General features: G+C 35.4%; 1 protein-coding gene and 1 long non-coding RNA gene across 2 annotated transcripts in view; both read left to right on the forward strand.

Annotated features, from left to right (window-relative positions):
• The window catches only part of LOC134746858 (uncharacterized), a 353,422-nt gene that overhangs the window by 134,521 nt on the left and 190,969 nt on the right, over positions 1 to 27,932 (forward strand). The gene's annotated exons all lie outside the window — the stretch shown is intronic.
• The window catches only part of LOC134746815 (neuropeptide CCHamide-2 receptor-like), an 89,198-nt gene continuing 61,727 nt past the window's right edge, over positions 462 to 27,932 (forward strand). Inside the window, exons 1-2 of the mRNA XM_063681374.1 lie at positions 462 to 568; positions 27,698 to 27,740. The gene's annotated coding sequence lies outside the window, so the exon portion shown is untranslated. The remainder of the gene's footprint in view (positions 569 to 27,697; positions 27,741 to 27,932) is intronic.

Consider the following 27,932-nt stretch of genomic DNA (forward strand, 5'->3'; position numbering starts at 1 on the left):
TCAACAATATTCTTAGACGGATCCTTTCTCATTCATCTTGTATATTCTAGAAAAATTCCAATGAAACTGAACGTGCACAACAATCAGTCAATCAAGCGTTCTCATTTCACGCCACAACAGAATGGCGTTACAATGAAAGCCTTTCGGGTTTTCTTGTCTCGGCTTATCCCGAACCATGCGCATATTCCCGCCGCCAACGTTATACTCCAGTCCTTTCTGTGAGACTCGGCGCTGAGGTCGCCTCTACGGGTACGCGCGAGCATGCAAACTTTGAACGCAACCATTTGAATTTGGAACATTTTATTCGAATTGCTGTAACGATTATTTTGTAAACTGCCAGCATTCTTCTAAAATGCCAAATAGTTTGATGATTTTTAACTGTGGTGATTTAAAAGTTTAACAAAAGTTCGTCTAGTTACGTAAATATTTTAATACGATAAGAAAGAGGTTTAGAATAATATTAACAGTTTGAGCTGTTGTTATTGTTGGACGCAAGTGCGTACAGTGGCCGACTGGATAAAGATATGTGGAAAGTTTGGATATCTGCTACTGCATGACGCCAGTTCCGGTGAGTTTATTTTCAAATTATTATTATTAAATGTTGTTTATCTCCTTTTTTACAGCAATTTTTTACGCATATAACTTTTTAAAAGCTTAATACCTATGTGTAAAATAATAGTAGTTTTTTTAATGATTTTTCATAATTACTGCGAAACAAATAAAATTATTTCTTAAAGAATTTTGATTCGTGTAATTATTGTTTCGTCACTTTTTCTTTCGTATACAGATGCCGGATATTTCAGTTTATAATTTTTCATGATCTTTTAGAGATAAGTACATGCACATACTGAACTGCACATACTGAATCTCGTGGCCGACAAGACAGACCTTTTTTATTGCCCTATGTGGGAATTATCAAAAACATGTTTGTATGTATTGTGTATGTGTAATATAAAATATTAAAATTAAATTTAAATAATTGTGTAATCTATAAGAAAGGTAATATTGAAATATATGTAGGTGAATATAAGTTTTTGACTATTGTGTAATTAAATAGATTGTAATGATTGTGTAATATATTGAAATTCAAACTGAAATAATTTAGTTAAGTAAGTAGTCCAAGACTCCAGCTCCAGAGCTCTAGGTCCAAGACTGGCGAGAAACGGCACAGGACCGGGATCAGTGGCGAACTGTCGTGTTGGAGGCCAAGACACACTTTAGGTCGCTGCGCCAGAGGAGTAAGTAAGTAGTAAGTAGTAATAAGGTTCATTTAAGGCACAATTGTTGCTCTATTTAATAAGCTGACGGTGAGTGGCGACACCGCGGACCCCTATTCCAGAGGGCCCTGTCATCTGGCCCTCGCCTCTGTGCTTGCCTTGACTGGCCGGCCAGAGTGGAGTCGCAAGAGCGGGACCTATGCTCCAGGTTGGAAGTGTAAAATGTCATAATACCGGCGGCCTGCTGAACGGATTACCGGGATCTGGCTACCGCAGACTCACCTCTCGACAACCTCACAGCCGCTCTGAAGTGTTGCCCTATTGTCGCACTGTGCGTGCGGCCGTTGTAGGGCCCACTAAATGAGTTGGCGAGTCACCACCTGTCTTTCACAATTTTGAGACTGATTGCCACGGCAGGTGTCCGCTAGTCTCCCCCCATAGCCCATTATCCAGTCCATCCAACATTCAAATCAATAGCCCATGACCTTAGTTTCCATCGCAGCACAAAAGTGCTGCACTGCAATAGTCTTTGCATCTGGCGGGGACCATCTCCGGATGTATCACATTGTGCTTTCGGGGATGGTATCCGCCACGTGTATCCTTTGCTTTTAGATTAAATTGTCTTAAAGGGCCTCTGCGCTGTTGGCTTCGGCCCCACGCACTCCTCCCAAAGGTCCGGGACCCCATGGTCCCGAGATATGGAAAAGACATACAAATAATAATAATAAGTTGTCATATGTGTAAGCAAGTACCTATTTTTATACAATAAATGCAATTGTGTTATCTAATCGCGGCCAACAAGCTGGCTACTGCAGTTGTAGCGTGTTTTAGTTTTGAAACTTTTGAACGAGAAAGTTACGAGCGGTATCGAATTCCGAACATAGTTTTATTATAATAATAACTAAAATAATAATCCGGCAGTTCCTCTCTCTACGGCCCTGACCACCGGCAGCTTGGGCCCTGCCCCGCTGCTGGCAGCACCCTAGGTTAGGTTTTTATAATTTTATAATTATGTATTTTGTATTGTTTTGTTAGTGTTTTTATATAACTATATTATAGCGCTGGTGGCTTAGCGGTTAGCGGAAAGAGCGTTGACTTGCAATCCGGAGGTCGCGGATTCAAACCCCGGCCCATTTCAATGAATTTTTCGGAACTTAATTATGTACGAAATATCATTTGATATTTACGTCGCTTTTCGGTGAAGGAAAACATCGTGAGGAAACCGGATTAATCCTAACAAGGCCTAGTTTTCCCTCTGGGTTGAAAGGTCAGATGGCAGCCGCTTTCGTAAAAACTAGTGCCTACGCCAATTCTTGGGATTAGTTGCCAAGCGGACCCCAGACTCCCATGAGCCGTGGCAAAATGCCGGGACAACGCGATAAAGATGATGATTTTTATCATAAATATTAACCTAACCGTTGATTTCAAAACTTGGGGACAAACGACAAAATGCCGGGACAACGCGATAAAGATGATGATTTTTATCATAAATATTAACCTAACCGTTGATTTCAAAACTTGGTCCATAAATTTCTTTTGCTAAACTTTTCGACAGGTTGGCTTAATTCAGCATTTCGCTTTTGTGTATTTAAATGTGCCAAAATAATCTCACCCCGACTCTGTGTAATTGTATTTGTATAGTATTAGTATTTACACGAGCCAAACTGAAAAAATATACTTAGAGGTCTTAGAGGGCCCCATACATTCCATACCGTCCGCTTCTCCATACAAACGTAGCTGAGACCCCTTTTTTCTTCCTGGATAATTGAATTTATGGAAAATATTTTTACATAATTTATAGTATATTAATATATACCTATAGCTTTGGTTACCATACATCAAATCGTGTAAAAATATTTTGTATAATGTTTATATCCAGAGAGGAAAATGGGAACTATGTTGGTATGGTGAACCGATCGTTCCCTGTCGTCTTAATAAATAAAATAAAAACCGGCTAAGTGCGAGTCGGACTCGCGCACGAAGGGTTCCGTACCATTACGCAAAAGTCAGGAAAAAATCACGTTTATTGTATGGGAGCCCCACTTAAATATTTATTTTATTCTGTTTTTAGTATTTGTTGTTATAGCGGCAACAGAAATACATCATCTGTGAAAATTTCAACTGTCTAGCTATCACGGTTCATGACAGCCTGGTGACAGACGGACAGACAGACAATCAGCGGAGTCTTAGTAATAAGGTCCTGTACGGGTACGGAAACCTAAAAAACATCGCTTATTAAATTACAAAAACAACTAATGATTATGTTCTATAAAACAATATGGAACATGCTGCATGCTACGTTTGGCTTTGAATCGACAAATATAAATAAACTAACTGGTGTATCCTTTTTGTACTACAGCTTGTTTAAGTGGAAAAAATTGAACGAGAGATCAGCATTTTTTGCTGAATTCAAAATCGTGCACATTTCATTCAAGAGTTTCCCAGCGAGGCAGCTACTGACTTGCTAGAATTTATTACTTTAGCTCACTGAATAAAAATGCAATACTTGCACGTGAAAGGTCAGTAAAATTCTGTAATACACGTGTGAAACAGCTGTAAAATAGCAGTTTAGTAAGGTATGTTAGATAATCTCGAGCCTTGGAAAGTACCTATAGGAGGGTGGCAGTGACATGAGACTGGGCAGACGGAAAGCCACGGACAGCCTTGGCGGAAAATTTTTAGTTACTTACCTAATTACCTGGCTAGACATAAAGAGTAACGCAGTGTCTCACGTAAGTGAACAACTCGCGAACGCGAAGCGAAGCGGCGCGGCGCGGCGGCGGCGGGCCCACGGCGTTCGCGTTCGCAAAGAGATCGCCCACGTAGGACACTTCTATATAGATATCAAAGGATTTATTCACCCCGCACCGCATCGATTGATTGAATGTGACCAAAACCAAAAACGACACTTTTAACACTGACAAATCGGTATCGTATCGCTGTGACATCTTATAGGCATTGTTCGAATTGGGCTGATAGTTACTTTCACATTTATAATATTAAATATAAATTTAGGCGAATTCGTCCGTTAAGAAGTTTTCAAACTAATAAAGGGTTCTTTGAAATACGATGCTTGATAACTGCCTTGGAAATGTATTTATACCAATTGAATTTTCGAGGCGTTGTATCGAATAATATAACTTGTTAAATCGTTTCACTTGAATAGCGTATCTTGCCCAATGGGTGTTTGGCAATTTTAATATGTACAATAAAGTAAATAATTTGTAAAAAATATAATTTCTCACTTGAAATACGAAATCAACAGTGTCCATTTCATACGGCTTTTGCATTTCATATATTCGCATTAAACGCCTATATTCATATGAAATTAAATGACCTACTGCTGTTGCTTGTAAATATTTTAAAATAATAAAAATGCTCGACTGTGTTTGGGAACGGGACAAATAGGTACACAATTTTAGGACAAAAATTTGTCAGTTTGTCAAGACCAACCTTTCTCCGGAAGTTGGGATCCGCATACAGGTTTCGGCCAGGGCACACAATTCTTCCAGGTATCCGAAATTCACGAGGGTCGCGGAACACCAGACAAGCGTCTAAGTGCATGTCTTATTTCGTCCGTCATAATAGGTGGCAACTAAATACTTATATATATTACTGGCAATCTGTATAATTCGGTATTGTATAAAATACCTAGGCAATGTATGAAATGTCATTTTATACTTTGCCTATACTAGGCATTCTATACATACATGCATACATACATACGAGTACAATACAGACTGGTAATATGTGAAGTAAGCTCACATCGCTCGCTCGGCTTCGCGCGCTATTTGGTCGTAGTTAACCTGACACGCTCCTCTTCGCTTCGCTCGTCGTCGTACCTATCTTGACTTCTGTAACTTTCATTTCTTTATTTTACACATTGCCGGTGTACCAGCAGGTACTCTATAGAATCCCTCGGAATTATATACATTACCTAGGTTAATGATATTCATAATATTTCATACATTGTCCAGATATTATTCTACACATTTGCTAGGTACTGTATACAATACCTGAATTATACGGATTGCCGGTGACATACCTAAAATGACATCCATAACTCAGGAACAAGTATTTGTGTTAAAAACAAAGACCTCCTGTTTCGTAGACAGGGTTACTAACGACTCGACTATGCTATGAGGCTAGGCAGAGGCCATGACATACTCGTATTTAAAGCTTAAAGACATTTTCTTCCATACTTTGGTCTTCAAACATATTTGGATTTTGATACATCCCTTTGGATAGTATTGTAAAAACAATACCCACACTTTTTTCGTTTTTAGGTTTCCGTAGCTAAATGGCAAAAAACGGAACCCTTATGGATTCTGTATGTCTGTCTGTCTGTCTGTCCGTCCGTATGTCACAGCCACTTTTTTCCGAAACTATAAGAATTATAACTGTTGAAACTTGGTAAGTATTTGCACAGAAAAATAGAAAAAAAACGGTAAATTTTGGACGTTCCCCATACTTAACTGAAACTCAAAAAAAATTTTTTCATCAAACCCATACGTGTATTCAAACATTATTTATAGGATAGGTCTTCAAAAATTATATTGAGGTTTCTAATATAATTTTATTCTAAACTGAATAGTTTGCGCGAGAGACACTTCCAAAGTGGTAAAATGTGTGAGTCCCCCCCCCCCCCTGTAACTTCTAAAATAAGAGAATGATGAAACTAAAAAAATATATGATGTATATTACCATGCAAACTTCCACCGACACTTGGTTTGAACGAGATTTAGTAAGAAGTGTTTTTGTCACAAATCGTAAACCGCAATTATTTACCTTTCATTCAATCAACTCAAATGTATAAAAAAAAATTCATAAACATATTTAAGTGGGGCTCCCATACAACAAACGTGATTTTATGCCGTTTTTTGTGTAATGGTACGGAACCCTTAGTGCGCGAGTCCGACTCGCACTTGGCCGGTTTTTTAACTGGGAAATGGGTTTACGTATACCACCTGGCCCGGGGGAACCAGGAGCGATGACAGACTAACCAGTGGTAGGACTATCGTCTAAAACCACCAACGAATGCCGACTCCGCCGTCTAGAGGAGCGCCGCAGGATCACTATACGCATTCAACTGCGTACGCAATATCCACATACCTACCTAAATACTATATTTTTTGAAAATATGTTATTTAGGTATATCTCATATAAGACCTGATGTTAGAAAATAATTTTTTTGTGGTAAATTATATTATAGTTTCGTTTTGATATCAAATAATCCTTTTAGAAGAGACGGTGCAATCAAGTTTTTGTTAGGCTTCTGATCTTTACAATTAGCTAATGGTTTCTACTACAATATGAAACACATATACCTAGCTGTAGCTATAAATATCTGCACTGTTTTCATTTGAAAGAAGAGGTTTTCATATTTTTGACAATGCCCGTTACGTTCTGTAGCGGAGATAAAACATAAAACGATCCAGCAAAAAGAAAGTCATTTTAAAATCTACAAATACGTTAATTTAAAAAGTAAGTATTAGTTGACAGATTTTGTTATATTTTAGGTATTATACCATTATGATTAATATTTATTTATTTATTTAAACTTTATTGCACAAAATATATACAACAATGTACAAATGGCGGACTTAATGCCAAATGGCATGCTCTCCCAGTCAACCATAGGGCCAAACAGAGACACTTACAATTGGTGCAAGGAGAGAAAAAAAAACAATAAATTAGAAGAAAACCAAACTATAATCTCAGTTTTGAATTATTTATTATCTGCCAATAGAAGGAGGGCACTTATTTTATGAGTATATTATTACCATGTCTGTTTCTTGACACGCTAGTCAAAATAGCTGAGCGCAGCTCAATTATGGAAGTAACATCGGGTGTAAATATCGGATCTAAATAAATGTCCAATTTCAGTAAACGAAAAAAAAAGTATTTACTTGGCATTGGCAAGGAATTTAATTTATCGTAAATTTTGACTAGGTAAATATGTTAATTTATGCAATACGTATTCGCATATTTTTTCCCATTTTGCTGCATAACTTTCAGTGTGTTCGACTACTTACCAAAGTAACCGCGAAAATTTTAATATCAACTGGATTTAATGCAGATGCATAATGAGAGCTTTCTGGTATCTTTCACTCATCAAGTTACTTCTATAAATAGACGTTGTTGAAATAAGACTAACACTAACACACTATGTAAATTAAGGCCAAGAGAAGTAATAACGATGAAGTGGGCAGTGCGTTATAGGTACCAATTACCATATATACATTTGTCTTAGTCATAGGTATATACATTTGTCTTAACAATGTGACTTGTTTTATTTTAATAAAGAATTTTAAAACATGAATAGGTGCTCGGTAAATAAGTGATATTTAAAATTTATTATACATATATTTAAAAAATAAACTGTGTCCATAAGTTATTATTTTTCATTTTCTTATAAAAAACTTATTCAGATTGACGAGTGCACTCTCATGCGCCAGTTTCGTGAACGGCTACGCAGGTCCGTCTTCAAGCACCGGTTCTTACCTACCTATAGAAAACTGTTGATTCCTAATAAATTTTTAACATCATTAGATTATGGTTTTGACTGTATAACAATAAGAATTGAAACAGGTTGTTATTTTTCTAATCAATTTAATTAGACTTTAACTGTTACTTTTAATTGCAAGTAGGTGTACGTCTAGTGATCGGTAACAATGTTTTAATTTCACGGCAGCGTTGTTGAGTTAATTATTAATTAAGGTTATAGGAAACTTTATATGAACTTCAATTAAAGTTCTCCGTCTCCTCTCAAATTGTTACTTTCATATTAACTCGACCACGCTGCCATGAAATTAAATCACTAATTATGTCCCAAAGCCCACAATCCGCATAGGCTAGTATGGGGGCTGGGTCTCTATTGTTACCCATAAAGTTTTAAGTTATTAATGTACTCGTATTGTTTGTCCGCATTTTAGTTAGTCATAATTTGGTTTTTCTCATAAACGCGTAACTTTTCAGGATTGCCATAAATCAAACTTAACCTAACCTGTCTATAGGATAATCTTACGAAAATCCTGAAAAGTTAACGGTTTCAGAATTATGACTAATGATAATCTGACAATCATTTCATTATGACTTTCAATAATTATGTCAAACAAAGGGACCCCATAGGGGCTACCTTAAACCGGGAAGAGGTTTGTACCTAGCGGTGAAACACATAAAGGCTATTGATTATTAAGATGATATTCGGATGGCAGCTGCAGTTGCATTACTGTCACCACATTACTGTTGCGACGTTGAAGCGGCCATTGTCAATTCCTTTCAAGTGACGTTCTAAACCGCATTACTGTCGCGATTAGGACTATCACTCCGTCACTCGTTTAATAAAGGAAATTGATAGTGACAGCACACGCGTCATAGCCGCAGTAGTAATGCCGTAACAGTAAAGAAGCTGCAGTTTCCATTCAAATATTATCATCTTTAGTATCTATTACGATCGTGCTTATGACATGACAATTCGTCATTTTAAGGGTTCCATACCCAAAGGCTAAAACGGGACCCTATTACTAAGAGTCCACTGTCCGTCTTTGCGTCTGTCTGTCTGTCTGTCCGTCCGTCTGTATGTCCGATTGTCTATCCATCCGTCGGTCCGTCACCAGGCTGTATCTCATGAACCGTGATAGCTAGGCAGTTAAAATTTTCACAGATGATGTATTTTTGTTGCCGCTATAACAACAAATACTGAAAAGTACGGAACCCTGGGTGGGCGAGTCCGACTCGCACTAGTCATGTTTTTTTGAAGCGCGTTATTTCAATAAATGTACAATGTGGTTATAGATTTATTTATTACACGTGTTAATAATTATAGTTCAGCGGTTTGGAATTTAGTTGTAAATAAGGGCTCTAAAATACTTAGTAATAATTTCGAACAAAAAGTGGAAGTGCTATTATAACGTCATAGTTATTTACATAGAAATTTGACGTTTGTGTTACTGAATAGTAATGATTAATGAATAATGATTCATAGCAGGTACGTTGGAGTACACTTCCACGTTTTGTCATTGAAAAATCTGACTACCAGGTCATTAAAGAAAAACTTATTTAAAATCTCACAATATTACAGATCGAAAGCAACTTTTTTTCATACCATTTTAAAACCCGTTAAGGTATGTTAGGTTTTCCCTTGTAATAAATTCATCGTACTTATATAGTAGTCTTAGAAATAACGTGCGTGTTGTATTGCTATACACACGTATGTACTCGTAGTTATAAATAAAATGTAATTTCGGTCATTTTTAATTTAATTAATATTCTCAAAAACAAATAAAAATAAGTAATTGAAAGCGTACGTAGCTAAATATAATGATTGCAATGCCTCTTCGTTTATTCAAGAAAACAACTCAAACCGATTTAAAATGGTGTAAGGGCAGATAATAATACTAAATTTTATTACTAAAAAAACGTCATTAATTCATCACGCAGATTAATTCGCAGATAGAAGTTACATAAAATATATATGTATAATATTAATTAAACTGACATGCAAGGCTGTACATGTACATACGAAAATACCATGACGAAAAAAGACCCATTACATTATACTCGTGATTTTTCTTTCTTGTGCAATATAAGGGCGTTAATTCAGTGAGTCACATTAGCAGCAGGCTTTTCCAAATTAATGTAATAGAATTTGTCAATGTCTGGGCCTTGGAACACTTTGAGACCTAAAATGTCGCAATACACTCGTACGAGTAACGATTCACGACTAATTGGAATTTGGAAATAGGTTTAAGCCGGTCACACATTGGATACGAATTAGAGTAAACGTAAATCGTACGGAGAGAAAATTGTACATTAATACATTTAATTAATCGCTGTGAAAGTAGCGTCAATTATCACTGCAGGTTGTTGTACGCACTATACGCGTGCGTACAACAAAACTATATCCTGTGGACCTGTTATTTACTAAAGTAATTTATACGAGTAAAAATCGTACGTAGCAGGGTGTGTGATTGTGAGATTGCATTTAATTTTTTTTTTCTAGAAATGGCAAGTTATGTTATGAGGCCATAACGTTTTTATTTAATTTAAAACAAACTTTTGAAATTTACATATACCCATCATTTCATTATTTATTTTTGTTCGTTTTCTAACTTCCATTAGGTAATGTTGGTGGTTTTAGTGATTTTTTGAGTAACAATTAAATTGCTGACTATCGCTAAAAACTAAACTGAAATAGCCAACGTACTTTAGTAAATACTAAGGTGAAAAAGCGTAGGTATATACATATGCGAGGGAGTGCTTAAGTAAGTAACTCTAGATTTCACCTAAAACTTTTTATGATAAACAAGAATTATGAGTGAGAGAAAATTACGTGCAACTTTTTTCATTTATAGCCATAATTTTTTCAAAGAATCTGATATTAAAAAACGTCCAAGTTTATTTTGTGCTACGGCTTCTAATGCGTTATCAAAGTAGTTTTTTGACTCCGTAGGAGTTTGTGCTTTAATACTCGTACGAGCAATAAAAATAAATGACAATTATGAATAACTACTAGACTTTAGATGAGAAAAAATTTGGTCCATAGCAGCCAGCTATGCTCGGAGTATCTCTGCGAGGTTGAATGAGGAATGACGAGATCCAGAAGAGAACCAAGGTTGTTGACATAGCTCAGAAAGTGGCCAGACTAAAATGGCAATGGGCGGGACACATTGCTCGTAATCGATGGCCGATGGGGCAGAAAGGTACTTGAGTGGCGATCACGAAAACGGAAAAGACCCACAGCAGCGCGAGACCGGTCGTTGTACAGATCCCTGGGAGGGGGGGGGGGGGTAATTCCTTGTCCAGCAGTGGACGTCTTTCGGCTGATATGACGATAGCAGACAAATTGCTTTGGTTAAATGTGGACGGACTCTAAAGAGGGTTACAAGACGACTTTTATTTCCTTGATAGTCTTTGTTTGAATTCAGTATAACTTCAGAATAATATTTCTCCTAGATCTCACATTCCCTATTAATACGGAGTAGAACGTTAATGCTCGGAAGCAACGGAAGGTAACTATCGCTTTAACTTTCATATATAAATTAGTTGCTAAGTTTTCCCATCAGCCAAAAGCTTATACAAATAGCCTACCTTCTGAGTTTGTGCCAAAGTAATAGCAATACAAAAGTGTACTAACCGGAAACGAGGTACATTAAATCATTATTGATAGTTTGAAAATTCATTGTTTACTCTTAATACATATTATGGCGGCTAATATTACGGCGCAAGTAATACAGATATTTTCTGCTTTGACTGTATTTATTCGATTTGTTTCTATAAAGAGCGATATTGAGATGTGTCATCATTACTCCCTAATCTCCCTATTAAAAATTAATATAATATTTATACCGTGAGTAGGATTGAAGGCGTATTAGTGTTAACACTAACGCTTTATCTTAAAAGTTCGAATTTAATTGGCAAATAAGGCTAAAAAAAGCCTTTACCGCTGCCGACGATACGATTAATGATCACTTTAATTCTGTAACTGTGGGCAAAAGCAAACTGTGGGCAGTATTATACCTGCGGAATTGTACCGCTAAAAAAGCGAAACCCCTCAGTAAAATAGTCAAAATAACCTAATAGTAATGATCGCACTTAAACTATCGTGAGACATATTTCAAAATATTTATCAATATTTATCGCCCGCGGGCGGCGCGGGCAGTGCACGACGTACAACCGCCGCGGACACTCGTGCCTGAGGATGGATTCCCAAAGAATCCGAAACATGTCGCCAAAAGCGACTAAAAATAATAGTGAGTAAAAACCGTACTGATAAATATTTTCTAATAGTAATGAGCTTAAAATAGCTTAAAAAATATAACTTAGACGATAAGTCTTAATATTGTGAACAAACTAGTGACATTAAGGTTGTGCCAGGCGGAAACGTGCACAGAATGCTTTGCGAAATTGCTTCGAGGTACGAGTAGCGCAATGCCGATGAGATGTGAAATAAACGTAATGAATAGGTTTACATGTCACCGATATTAGTTTATGAACATCCCCACTTGTTCATAATAGCCAAAGTGCCGATAAATATCTACAACATAGTTTGAGTTAATGTTTAGGACTTACTTATTAGTCGTTTTAATATCAGCAGGTTTTTTTCGTGAGCCGTTAAATCATTTGCTCCGGTTAGTCTTAAAAATTAATCAAAGCGGCGTCAGTACTTATCTGCTTTTTAATTGATCTTATTTTGACATCACTCACTCTGCCTTACGAATACCGCTTCTGAAGGGATTCCCATTTAGGTATCAAATTAGTTTCTTGATATTTATTTTATCTCATTGTGTTTGAGACGTTTACCTAGTGTCCATTTTGTTATTAAGTATTTATATATTATATTGTCTTCGGTTACTGTGATAGTTACGCGATAAATATTTAGATATTAATAATTTTTAATTATCTTATTTGTATTTGACTTGATAAAGATATAAGATAAAAATCAATTTATTCAAGTAGGATCTGTTGGATCGCTTTTGCATCATCAAAAATCTACATTTTTATCTTAAACGAAATTAATAATACACTAGAAATAAAGCATGCATGCGCATAAAGTGCGATTACCTAATGGTAGTTACATACAAATTATACTTACCTACTTGTTGGCTGAATCATACACCAATGCAAAATATTGGTGTATAGGTACTTGCTATAAATCAAATCCGTACAATAGTTATTTGTGCAACAAGAGAGGAAAGTTGGTTTTTCTTGCGAGTGTTTATTTTGAGTCCCAAGAAAGCGAAAGATTCTATAATTGAATCACGAGCGAAGCGAGTGATTCTAAGGTAGAATCTTGAGCGTAGCGAGGGACTCAAAAACACGAGATGTAAAATAACTTTGCTCTCGTGTTGCACACATAATTTTTCACCTTAGTAGTGAGAACATATTAAAGGTTAAAATGTATTTCGAATTACACAGAATAAACAAAAAAAAAAGTATTATAATATGTACGATACGATAAGATACGATACGATACGATACGAGACGAGACCGGACCGGACCGGACCGGACCGTACCGAAACGCACCGTACCGTACCGTACCGTAGTATGAAGTTCATGGCCTTTACTAAATTAAAAAGCTACATTGTTTCACTCCCTGGAGTGAGGAAAGTCGCACTTTCCTCACTCCAGGGAGTGACGAAAGTAGGCTTGTTCGAGCTGCTGAGGTGAAAAATATATTTTTTGTGAATACTGAGTAAATGAAATAAAAAGGGAATGTCACCTTAAGAGGGTAATAGTCCTACAGACAACGCTAAATAATATTTTGCTTTCTTTTTGACATTTCACTGCCTTTTCACAGAAATTATGATCTTCGTATCGATATTCGCCCATTCTCTTCATTATATTATAAGGATAGAATTGTCGATTTTAAAAGGCCTTTGATGTAAAGAAAAATGTCTTTCACCTTCGATGAGTTGAGAGTTGAATTTTTGACTGACGCCTTTTTTACGGAATTTCTTTTTAAAAATAGATTCGATGAAAAAATGTGATCTTGATTTAAATCGCTGTAGGCTGTATATGCAAACTTGTTGTAATAACTATTCTTATAGGGATAGTTAGTTTTTTAACAAGGCAGAGTTTGTTTTTTAACACTTTTTTTAACAAAATAAAGTTAAAGTCTAGTTAAACAGTAAACAGTCACACTATAGTGAGTTACTTTACAAAAAAGATTTGCAACAAATGACACAGACACACACACATACAGAATATCAAAGCGCTATTATAGAACGTAAACAAAGTCTTGCTTTGTCTTGCAACATTTAAATTAGCATAGTTTCGTTATTGGGAGGTTGGTGTCGTGAGACGTTAACAATAAGGTGATCTTTTACAACAGCGAAATGAAATGAAACTCACCCCTCTTTGCTAAGATAGTTTTTGTGCAACATTAGGTACATTTTGTGCAACAGTTTCAATAAGGCACTAGGTATATTGTCCACAATGCTACTTTTTATTTTTTGTTTTGAGTAAAAGCAGAAACGCTAGACAAAAACATACTTAATTATTTATTTACTATGTAAATGTAACCAATGTTTGGGCGGCTTTTTGATAATTAATTGAGTCAACGGATTGATCTCCGTAAATAATAATGTAATAATTGGAGAAATATGATAACTAGGGAGAAAGTAAGATATTGGTATTCATAAAAGATAAGCCAATAGAGGATCCCAAAACTTCTCTTTGATATGCACAATCACGCGTTGGTGATAATCCCCCGTGGATCTAAGTCAATACAGTAATAGTTAGAAACACGCTTAAAAAGATTCTGACGAGATCACGTCAAAAACACATCATAAGGAAACGATAAGGTCACAATTATTTTCGTTGTCTTTCTTTTACCACTCTGCCACGCTTATATTTTGGTCTTTTATCAAATAAATAAAAAATGTTGTGTCCTATTGCATGTCTTTCTAGCTATAGATTATAATTATTTTAAGAAAAATTAAAAACGAAATTTCACCCCATACAAAAAGCTCCATCCCGTCACATTTTTTTGAGAACAAAGAACAAGACAATGAAAAGAATTTTGACCCGACTAATGACATGTAAAATGGACAAACGGGAACCAACCCCAAAAACGTAACAAATTATTAAGTCTTGTTTAAATTAGCAATTTGATTGGCAAGGACTTCCCGAAAATTTAAACGCAAAACACTTTCAGTCACGTATCAAATTATCCATTTGCACCACGTCAAACATAGAGGCTTCAATCGTGTAATTTATCCATATTCCACCTCGGATCAAACCGTTAGGGGCTGCAAATTGCAACTGCATTACTGTGTGAGTCTAGTGTAAGTTGCATCAACTCAGTTTAATGGTGCTGGCGGCTGTCAAAGACTCGATATATCGCGAAATCAGACACGGCAAAGCCATTTCAATAACATGTTATTCCTTATTGTACTTTTAATGTAGAAATAATTTAAAGTACTTAGATAAAATAGGTACAAAGTCATTGCAACAAACGATTCAATAAAATTGATTTTTGTTGTCAAAGGCTATATATTATTATAATAGAAAGCGGTCAGTCAGTCATATAAACACAGTTACAATATTGCGACCGGGCCCGTTTCTCAAAAGCTTGTAACTTGTAATACAAGCGGATGTCATTTTTTGACAGCTTTTGTTACAAAAGGGCTTCCACTTGTACATGTTACAAGCTTTTGATAAACGGGCCCCAGGGGCCCATTTCTCGAACGGTATTAGACTAATATTATTAGTCCACGAACTGCCAAATCGTATGGGTTACTATGGCAACACACCAATAATATTAGACTAATACCGTTCGAGAAATGGGCCCCTGGACGCACAAATACTCTTGTTGAATTGTTATTACCAGGCATCGTAAACTGCGAGCAAAATCCATTGAAGTACTAGAGTTGTTGTCAAGTCAAAGTACGTCATTTCAATGGATTTCGCTCGCAGTTTACGATGCCTGGTTATTACGCATATTATAGTCCGGTTGGCGGATCCAATTGCTTGACATAATTATTGAAAGTCATAATGTAATGATTGTCAGATTATCATTAGTTATAATTCTGAAACCGTTAACTTTTCAGGATTTTCGTAAGGTTAGGTTAGGTTTGTTTAATGGCAATCCTGAAAAGTTACGTGTTTCTGAGAAAAACCAAATTATGACTAACGAAAATGCGGACAAACAATACATTATGACTTAAAACATTATGGGAAACAATAGAGACCCTCCGGTTTGACTAGTGAATCTGTTTACGCATTCGTTAAAATTGCGAGGCAAATAGTAAATGCGAACTCATAATAATTGATAACTGCGGGGTTAGTATGGAATCTTTGTTTCCTCCACTTTACTGCCCAGAGTTATACAGAATTTCTCCATCAAATTCAGGTATCATTTAACGAATATTGGAAGAAAAATTGAGATTATTAATAATATAAATTGGGCACACAAAGGGCTCTCTAATCGTTCCCAACGTGGCTTTTAACCCAATATTCTGTTTAATGAGATACTTAATATGTGCAAATAATTAATGATGAATCTGCATAATCCAAATACGAATTGGCTTTTCTGTTTGAACTTATTCTCCCAGCTGTATTAATTTTGAATATCTTTTCACGGAACAATGGTGTTCCGGAACTTCGGGAGGCGTGCGCGGAGCCGAAGTCAACACGTAGAGGGCCTTTTATTTATTTATTATTAGGTGACTAAAACTAAAATCGTACAATTTAGGCCTTACCAAAAACAAGCATTAGATATAAATCTATCATTTAACGGACAAACCCTAGAATGTATAGACGCTTTTACCCTCCTTGGAATAGACATAGATTCTCATATCAACTGGAAATCACATCTAAATAAAATCAAAAACAAAATGTCCAGTTTTATATATGTAATTAGAGAATTAAAAAAATCTACCAACTTTCAATGCGCTTTGACTGCCTACTACGCCTATGCTTCCTCGTGGCTCAGTTACGGGATAATTCTATGGGGAAACAGTACTGATATAAATGATCTATTTGTCCTTCAAAAAAATGCATACGAATACTAGCCAACACTACAGACTCCGACGATTGTAGACCCTACTTTATTAAATACCAAATTTTGACGTTAACATTAATGTACATTTTAGAAATTTGTCAGGAAATACCCGGAATTCTTTCCAAAAATTGCCGACCGTCCTCGACGTTTTGAAAGTAGATTTAAGAATAACCTGGCGCCACCGACAAGTTCTGTACTAAAGCTACATAAATCAAGCCCGAACATGATGGCCATCAAAATTTATAATAAAATCAGCGACGACATTAAATTGCAGACATCAGAAATGCTATTCAATAAGCAGTTAAAGGACTTTTTAATTAATAAGTGTTGTAATAGGCTTAAAGATTTTTTGGAAGATGAAATGTAATTCTTTTGTAGTTTAGTGTATTTATTGGACATCTCATTTTACAATTTTTAATTTAAGCTTGAAATTGACATTATATTGACATTGACATAAACATGATATTGACATTGACATAAACACAATCGTTTTAAGCATGTATATTATTATTGTATAAGTAATTTTATAATTTTTGGTAAAATAAAATCAGTTATTGACTTTAGAAATAACTATATATTATATAATACAACTATGAAATTATTAAAAGTTAAATAAGACACTGTCAAATATATTGTACATATATAAATTAATCTTTAGATTAAAGATAATTGCCTTGCCCTACCAGGGCCCATGTGAAACTATTATATATGTAACACCTGTGTACCATGGATGCAATAAATAAATATGAATATGAATATGACATCTTATACAGATCAACCTAGCCCCAAACTAAGCAAAGCTTGTACTATGGATGCTAGGCGACGATATACATACTTATATAGATAAATAGGTATATAATACTGACAAAACTAAGTCCCTATAATCTATAATTAAAAATTGGCATCCTTCATAAAGTCTTCCACTGCGTATAGGCACTGATTTAGCAGGATTTTTTTAAGTTTGATTACAAATAAGTTAGAATTAAATACATATAGACTTAAACTCTGTAGGCAACTTGTTGAAAAGAGCAATGCCCTGATAAGCTTCAACGTCCTTGACCCAGCCGTAGTTTGAGGCAGATATTTCCGCCTCGAAGACAGCCGTATACCTCATTCTTCTGTTGATTCTATTTCAGATAGATTTTTCGCCATATCTTTGAGCCAAACAAGTAGGCTAGGAACAGTCAGGATTTAAAATTTAAAAAATAATTATCTGCATGAAATGCGCTGTGGTACTTTTGCCATTATACTGATCGCTCTTTTTTGCAATATAAAAGCAGCCTCGACTTAAGGCTATTCCCACAAAGCTTTATACTATAACGTATTTTAGACTTTAAAAATGCATAGTAAATAACCATCCTAAGTTGACTTAACTACAGTTTGAGGCTTCGGAGTGCATATAATTCTCAACTGAGTGAGCTAGTTAGTGAAGTCAACTCTTCTTCCCAGCATAGCCTTGAATCTATAATTATGCACTCTACATAATAGAAATATTACAGATTCAACTTGATATTCTATATTATATTAGCACCTTCTGAAGCAATTTCTAAACAATCTTTTTTTCTCGTCGTGGTACTGAAGAGTAGAGCATTTGTCTTATTGCAGTTTATCTTTAAATTGTTAACTCTGAACCATTCACTTAACAACGCAATCGCCTTATTTACCCTCTCAATTAATTCCAGTATGTTGTTAGCACAGATTACCGCGTTAGTGTCATCAGCAAACACTATTAGTTGGATATCCGGCAAAGAGATACATATATTGGATCACATCATTGGTAAATATCACAAATAGAATTGGGCCCAAAATGGATCCCTGTGGTGGCTGTGGTACACCCTTATGCACAGCGACAGTTTTGAGATTTAACGTTTGTTTCACTGGTTCAAATAGCACCAATAAAAGGGAATAAATTATCAGAAATAAAGATGAAAGGGCTACAGAAATTGAATAGGGGTACGAGCTTCATGCATAAATGATTAAACATTGAATTGTTACGCAACCGCTGACTGGTATTCTGATTATAAAATGTTATGATTATGGTACCGATATGACACGACCGTTTGCATTTATGAGTACCCGCGATATGCACTACGAGTCGTTTCAAGATCACATAATAAGTATAATAACTATAAAGAATGTAATGAAATTGGTACCGTTATGTTTTATCATCTTTCAAAATTGGACAGTTTGACCATAAAATTACTATCAAACGCAAAAATTGCAACAGAGCCAGATGTTGACTACAACATAATATGCCTTTTTTAGTCAAAATCAAAATGGACCCGAGTGTTCATCTTCTCTTCAACATTTGCCTTTGGGATTTTTGTTTATACATACAAGCTTATGGATAAGCCAAAACTTTTCAATATATCTAAGGCAAATAAGTAAATAGGTATTACCGGAGAATTTAACAATTGGAACTAGTTTATATTAGGGTAGTATCGACTAAGTTACATTTGAGCATTATAAGAAAATGTGACATAATTTGAAAAATTAATATCATTTATTTATTTAATCTTTATTGCACAAAAGAAAATACAAATGTACAAAAGGCGGACTTAATGCTACAAGGCATTCTCATCATCATCGCATTTATATATATCATATATATATTTAATTTGCATCTTATTGTTATGCATATGTTTATATTACATTAATTCTTCTTCTTTTCGTGTCGAGGTTCTTTTTTTTACGATGGATGCCCAGTATTGACGGATATACAAAGTAACAGGAAACAATCTCTTGTTTCCTGTTACTTTGTTATCTGTTAGTATAAATAAATCGTATTTTTTTAATGGTAACTGAATAGATGTTAACAAAATTTTATGGTAAATTCACGATAGACCCGATTTTAAATGTGATTTAATATGTGTTCAAAACGCGAAAGTTAACGCGAATGTTATAAAATTTTATGATATCTATTGAAACATTTTCTTCAAGAGATTTTGCATGTTCAGTAAGCGCTGCGCCTGTAAGCAATAGTAATATGGGACAAGAACGTAATTTACGTAATAGTATTCCACGCCATTGAGTATTTAAAAATAACTGCGCTCATCAATACATATTATAAAACAAAGTCCCCCGCCGCGTCTGTCTGTATGTCTGTATATCTGTATAATATGTATGTATGTTCATGATAAACTAAAAAAAAACTACTCAATGGATTTTCATGCGGTTTTCACCTATGAATAGAGTGATTCTTGAGGAAGATTTAGGTGTAGAGTTTTGTGTAAATTGGTTGAACTACCCGTGCGAAGCCGGGGCGGGTCGCTAGTAAAATTGAACACGAACATTCCGCGTTTACAGATGGTTGTTTCGAAAGTTCAAATTACAATTATTCAAAGTTAAAGCCAATCTAACACGGCCCGAATCACTTAGATTTTTCTTTTTTGTGTAACAAAGCTTAAGAACAATAACGACTCATAAAACTCCACTCCACGGATGCTGGTAGGCGGATCTTGAGTGCGAAATATACTAACAGATTTTTTCCATCTCCATCTTTTGAATGATCCTATAAATCGTGAATCACCTAGGTACATAAATTCAATCTCATGCTGCTACATTTTGTGCTTTATTACCTTCTTTTATTAAGATAAAAACCTTAGTCAAGTTTTTATTAGCTTACGCCAGATATTTTGGAACACGGCTGATTAAATTTTAGACTAAATCGACGACCAAAAAAGGCAATTTTCTCCCTAACGATTTAAAACAGTCCTTGACACGTAATAGTACTATGTATTATCAGTCTTTTTCTTATACCTTGGCTGCATTATTAGAAGAATGTTTCAAGGAAGTCCACTTAAATATTATACGTGAACTCAGAATAACGCAATTCCCTTAGGTAAATGTGATAGCTCCTTATAAACCCAATACCTACGGCAAATAAATACTGTTGGTATTTAGGTTTGTCTTTTGATGGATGCATAAGTTGTTGTTTATTAATATATGACAAGTTGTATAAAAAAACACAATGCTTTGCTACCAAGGCTTATTCAAGTCAAATATCGGTTCTTCCTACGTGTTTCAATTCGAAATAAAATTGCAAAGTAGGTTACATATTTTAAAATATCACCACGTTTGACGTGTCCACAGGTAAAGTTGAACTTGCATTTCCTGGGCGTCGATACGCAGATACCTGCTGCTACCATTAATTCATTGAACTGTGTACCTTATCGTATGAGAATAAGAAAGAATATAACAAGCTGTCAAATGTAGTTACGACATAACCACGTTACGGGAGGTTAGAATATGTGGACGAGCGGGCAGTAACTGCCAAAAGGTCTGGCAGCTGACAACTTTTTGCTATTTCCTGGGCTACCTAACACTTTATTCGGGCTTTACTTATTTTAACGCTTCTTTATTTATATATCTTATCTATCGCTTTATTTAATTCTTAATTTTTAAATTTAATTTTTATGATTCACAGCTTTTATGAGCCATGTTGCTTGATGAATAAAGTATATAATAATAATAATATCGGTTAAAAAGTATAACATGCAGATGCAGAAATATAGTTTATTGTAAGTTCAGTGTAACCAAATCCGTCTGCGGGATAAATCCGTACAACAGTATTTGCGGCTATTCTAACAACAGTATGCACTTGCTGACTCGATCGGTGAAGCAGAGAGCATAATATTCTCATCTGCTATTATTGATTTATAGTTTAAAGATTGTTTTTATAATATAAATACAATAATAAGTACATTTTTGGTCTAGTACTATACTAAATAAAATTCTCTATCTGTTAAAGCTTTACCGCCTAATAGCAAGAAAGTCTACTCGTGCCTCAGCGAAACCGGACGCACTGCAATGCTTCGGCGGCCGCAACAGCATCCTCAGGATGTTATTGTATTGACCGTGCAATGGGTTGTAGGGCCGTTGTGTAAACGTCACCCACAGGCTGCACGTGTAGAAAGTTTGACAGAATAAAGCTGGTGCTCAGTGAATGATCAGCTCTAACCTGTAACTGGCAGAAAGTGATTGATGTGTCTTTGACTGTTGTTGACGTGATTGATAGAGCAACACGACTTGCGCTATGTCAGATGTACAGATGTAGTGCATAATTGTTTGAAATCGTATTTTCACGGAAACGCACGAACGTGTTATGCTATTTCAGTCAGTCTCAGTACAATAAGTACTGAGGTGGACAGAAGTAGCATGACAAATACGAACGATTCCGAGAAAATACAATGGCAAACAATTATGCGCTACAGCTGTAATCCACTTTAGTTGTCAATACTGACTTTCGCAGATGTCTGATGTCCCTGACTAAACCTAAACCCAACAAGGTAAATAAATTAATATTTTTTAAATCAAGGTAAATAAACAAAAACGACAATTATGCCTAATTTATACACTAAACGTAGTGTTATTAAGCAGTAATGAGAATACAAGTGATATTGATTATTGATATTGAGTTTAATATTTAAATTTGCTTATGTATACGACAGTGGGGTATCTCCTAATTTATTTAGACATCTTTATTCTTACTTTTCTCACACATGCGAGGAAATAAAGCAAATAAATAACTATATCTAAGCATCACACATCACTAAAGTCGAAACTTAAAAGTTAAAAATAATAGTTGGCCTATGGGCACACTGTTTTTACAATATCCGAGATCCTTAAATAATATAAAACTTGTGTAGTCTTTGCGGAAAGAGAAGTTATATAATGTACTAGCTTTAGCCCGCGACTTCGTCCGCGTGGAGCTCGTTTATATCGTACCTGCATACAAACTACCACCCCCATTTTCACACTACTTAATTAGATCTACCTCTTATGCGTACATAATTAATCAAAATATTACTCCAAGCAATATCAAAACCTTATCATATTGTCAGGAAATCATGTTCGTTGATGTTAGTGAATGAAGCAACAACAATTTGCCTTAATTATTAATTACGAGTAGTGAAAACGTTCGGTTAGGCTAACTCGTTAACTCATCCCACACCACACAGGTATAGTTAACGCTATCTCTACTGAGCTCGTTCACTTACCTGTACTAACAATGGCATTCTGTTAAACAAAAGCCATTATTTATTTTGTGTGAGCGCGTGGCCATTGTGTGTGAGCCTCAGGCACAAAGGCCACGCGCTCACACAAAAGAAATAATGGCTTTTGTTTAACAGAATGCCATTGTTAGTACAGGTAAGTGAACGAGCTCAGTAGAGATAGCGTTAACTATATTTATTACGTCGGTGAACAATGTTGTACAGTTATATCGCAGCGGCCAAGGTGCTCAAAAATATCTGAACACGCACTCCTTGCCAATAGAGGCGTGTTCAGATATTTGTGAGAGCCTCGGCCGCTCCGATATATCTGTTGGCGACTGTACAATAGCGTTTTTGATGCAATCCATAGTTTTGTAGAAGGGTGTACAATTTTATTCATTTATTTAATAAAGTCCTACTGATGGGCGAAGATCTCTCTCTCTCTCTCTTTTTCACTTATTCTTGTCTTGAGTCCCTTAGGCACATTTATATTGATAAGACCCATTATGAAAACAGATTTTTGTAACTTAACTAGTTTATTCAAGTAATTGTAAATATAATAACCACTTTCAGAAGTCATTTAAAAATGTCCTTCAGGTACTTTTTATAAGAATTTCCGCAAGGTAGTAAAAAAGCCGATTTTCATAACATTTTTTTTATACTTCCACTATTATTTAAGTAAAGGTTACAGTTAATTTTGAAACAATGTTAAGTAATGCAGAAGAATTATAAACAAAGAACCAATATAATTCATCTAAAGTTATTGTTTTCCCCGAATTTTCATTTTCCTATTGACTGCTATTTTATTGCACACAACTGTATATGCATGATACAGTTTACATTTTGTAGTTTGATATATTGTCTGTGAAGCTTTGATTAACACTCACAGACTCCGCAACAAGCGTACGTATACAAAAGCGTTATTTCGCAGGAGTTCTTTTACTTGTAAGTAGGTAGTAGTTATTTATTTTACAACTGGGCAAAGTCGTTATTTAACCCTTCGTGCTATTGATACCCAAGCAAGCAAAAGATTCCAAAATTTTACCCTAAGCTTAGCGAGTGGTTCAAAAAGTGGAATCTTGAGGGAATTAATCCCATGAAATATTTAGCGTTCAAAATCATCACTTAAGTTTATCCTACCTGCTAACATGAGAAAACCACTTAAAATTGGCATCAAAATACTATGCCAGTTTAGAAGATATACTTAATACAACTTATTTATGTTTACACCACTCACTTTCATACTAAATCAATGAATAGTACGAGTTCACCTTTACATCATAAACTCGATTTGATTGGTATATTGTAACTATCACAGGCCGGATGCAACTGAAATAAGTTTTGCGCGCGATGTATAAATTACATAGTACACGGATATGTGCATAACCGCGAGTCATGCTATATGCCCCATCTATTAGGTAATCTGGAATCTGTGACGTAACGATCCCCGTAAATCAAACTGCAAACTAACACAATGGTAGACAGAGAAATATTTACGGTTTAAATATAGCTTTGTTGCAAAAATTACGTAATGTTCCATTGTGCTTACAAACCTCTCCGGGATTAAGGAATTTTATGAATGAACGTTTATGGTTTCAGCAGTAAAATGAGGCATTCAGAATTATATATTTTTATTTGGAGATTAAACAGCTGTAACACTAAACATAATAGATTGAAGTAGATAGTAGATAAAGGAAGCCAATTATAGGAATTCCCACTCACAGGTACTGACATAATACTTAATAATTAATGAACTATAGCTTATTTACAAAATAAATAAGAATAATTTAGTAATACTAATAGATAAGTGCTAAGGTTACTCACTATCGAAATTCGCAATCACATATGTGAACAAAACGAATACAAATGATACCTAGCTTTAAAAATGTTACTGAAGCTGAAGTTGTTACTAATTAGTGCACGAATTAATTAATAGCTTACACAATTAATTACGTAATGATGAGAATTTGGCAGTAACAAAGCTACAAAAGTAATGAAACATGTAAGTGCAAATTTTATTAACTGACCGCAGTAGTTGAAGTTAAAAGTTTTACGGCACCGACTTCAAACATATCACTTGGTAATGCATATGTTAAACATTACACTTTTGTAGCTTTGTTATGTTACCATGTGAACCCGTTTTTAGTGAAAACGCCTATCGCTTCAATGTAAAACGCGTTTTCACAAGTTAACCCTTAAATCGATAACGTTCACTATACTGGACATCCCAAGAAAAAAAAATCTGCACCAAATATTAAAGCATAGCGATACTTTCCTGGTAGCGTAAGTAACTAATATGTTATTTTCAAGTAAATAAAAATATATTGGGAACCAGTGTGAACATAATATTTTTGCCAAAGTCCTACAGGACGCAGGATGCAAGGAAGCATCCGACAGACTGATATGTTTTTCGTATTTCAATTTTTTTTGTATGTAAAACATGTCAATGAAGTTATTGTAGAAGCAACAACAATATAAAAAAAGTTATAGGTTTTATTTAAATTCATTACATAAGTTGAAATTATCAGTAAATGAATTTTATTAATAAAAGTCCCATATAAATAGCCATTTCGACTATAACTAGTTCCCGTGTTTCTTCAATAGAAAATATTCAAAGGTAATAAGGTACTTAATTTTAATAATTTCTTGTTTTTAATATAGCTTATCAACTAGAAACTCAATAATGGGAGTGGACTTACCTGTGCATTTCAGCTGCGACCGACGAATGTGCATAAGTTCGTCGGAAGCTTTATAACAGCAGTCTGGCACACCGTCGCATAATTTCGACAATCTAAGCGAGATCAAAGCAAAATCTACAAAACTGAAAGAAATATCCATTCTATATATGCTAAGATGAAAGCTATGATCTATTCTAATCTAATCTATCCTATCTAAGAGAAATATTTCCTAAATTGGAAACATCAAACACATTTCTTCGTAGATTCACATATTTTTGTTAGAAAAACCACCTTATTTTTGCTCCAACATGTTAGAAATTCCACCTTATTTTCCTTTTAGTTATTACACGTTTGTATACTTTATCACTATTGGACTCGCGGAGAATTAGGGTTGAAACGAATTGATGTGATCCATTGTTCTAATAAGAATGACTAAAATAACAGTTTTTTAACGATTCACGGTTAGTTTCACTATACTTATATTGACCGGAATATGGACCGTGATTACCTTTTGTATTGTTTACGAGCTCCCGATATTACGACGCAGTTACATGCATCTTGTTCACGGGTAACGGGTGTGAGTGTAGTATGCTTGGACGAGTGTGAATGCGACCAGACCAACGAGTGTGAACGCGACCGGTGGTATTAACGTTGAAAGCGAACGCAGCCGACGTTCACGAATGAGGGTAGACCGAGCACGGTGTACACAACTTTGACACCTACCCGCTATCTTCAGTTACCCGTGAACTAGATGCACGTAACGGCGTCGAAATATCGGGAGCTTGAAGAGAATACAAAAGGTAATCACGGTCCATATCCCGGTCAATATAAAAGTAAGAAAGAATTCGTTAAAGTCACTTTGCTTGTGTTATGTTATACTTGTTAGTCTCTAGACTACTACTATTTGCTACACTACCGTATTGGGCAGCTGTTATTAAGAACTTTGAAACGGCTAATTTCTACCAGATAAAACCTAGGTATATTTTCAGCTTTAATCTATCAACTACTAGCTTTTTCATATATCGTAACCGTGAATAGATAAATATTTATCAGTACGGTTTTTACTCACTATTATTTTTAGTCGCTTTTGGCGACATGTTTCGGATTCTTTGGGAATCCATCCTCAGGCACGACCGCCGCGGACACTCGTGCCTGAGGATGGATTCCCAAAGAATCCGAAACATGTCGCCAAAAGCGACTAAAAATAATAGTGAGTAAAAACCGTACTGATAAATATTTTGAAATATGTCTCACGATAGTTTAAGTGCGTGAATAGATAATTAATAAACAAGTTATAAGTTTTACTCGTCTTGGAATTAAGCTCCAAAGGAGGTGCTATTTCGGTTGCAATTTAGTACAAGAGTATTAGTTGTTAATCTAAGTGAGGGGGTCGTGCAGTTAAGTCACACGAGTTTTTTATGTAAAACTTCTACTCTCTCTAGTTTATTTGTATTACAATTTCTAGCATCAAAACTAGTACCAGACATAGAAATATGTTATTTGAATGTTCGTGTCAAATTTCGTGTTATTTCAGAATGTCGTTATAATATAAGAGCGTAACTTCGATAGTACGAGTATGGTAGTGGCTAGGTTCGTATGATTCTTAACGACTTCTACGCAGATAAAGTCGCGGGTAGCGGCACGCGTGGCTCACTCCGCGATTTAGTCGCGTCGCTACAAGTACATGCGGCCCACACCAGTTTTGGTGTCTAGCCATAGTAGTTGCCGCGCACCGCTACGGAACGGGCGCCTGCTCGCGCTCATATCTGTCGTAATAGACGCGTTTTGTTAGAGTGAACCTTCTGGACCTAGTACTATTATTTATTCTGTGGTAGCGGCTAATGTCGTTATAAAATCTAAACAGAATGCTTGCAAAGATTTCTACCTATTGTTTGAATATGTTCGCTGATATTATTATCAGTATAGATTTTCCATTTACAGTGCTTTCAATGCTCTGTCCATAGCGCCCGCCTCAAGTGCTTCAATGACGTCAGCGGTCAACATTTCAACATAGCTTCCATATAATTTATGTTGATGCACACCGCACACCGTTACGAGCTTTTGGTTTTACAACCACTGTTCTACCGGTAATATTATGGGAATTGTTGTACTCACGTGACTGAACATGATTTTGTTTTTACCCTGTAACCTGTAATTATTAGTCAGAACTCGTGAAACTAATATGTCCACGGAAATTATAAGCCGTGGAACATACTTGAAACGACTTAAAAACAGAAAGGTATATTTTTTAATATAATTTAACGATTCAAAAATATATTTTAAATGTAATTTTTATTTCAGGTTAGACCGTGACCTCAAGGGCTGAAAACAGCTTGAATCGTTGGTAAGCACATTATAAATATAGTGTACGGTGTACGTAAAATATTTCAATAAATAAATGTACGTATAATCTATCAATGGATAAGCTTTGTTTTGACGGTAGCAATAGAATATTCAAAAGTACCTAGTGATCGATTACATTTGCTCGCTCAGATTTACGATCCAAAATAAAATCTATTTGTGATTGAATGTTAAC

This window comes from Cydia strobilella, chromosome 13, assembly GCF_947568885.1.
Source record: "Cydia strobilella chromosome 13, ilCydStro3.1, whole genome shotgun sequence".
NCBI lineage: Eukaryota > Metazoa > Arthropoda > Insecta > Lepidoptera > Tortricidae > Cydia > Cydia strobilella.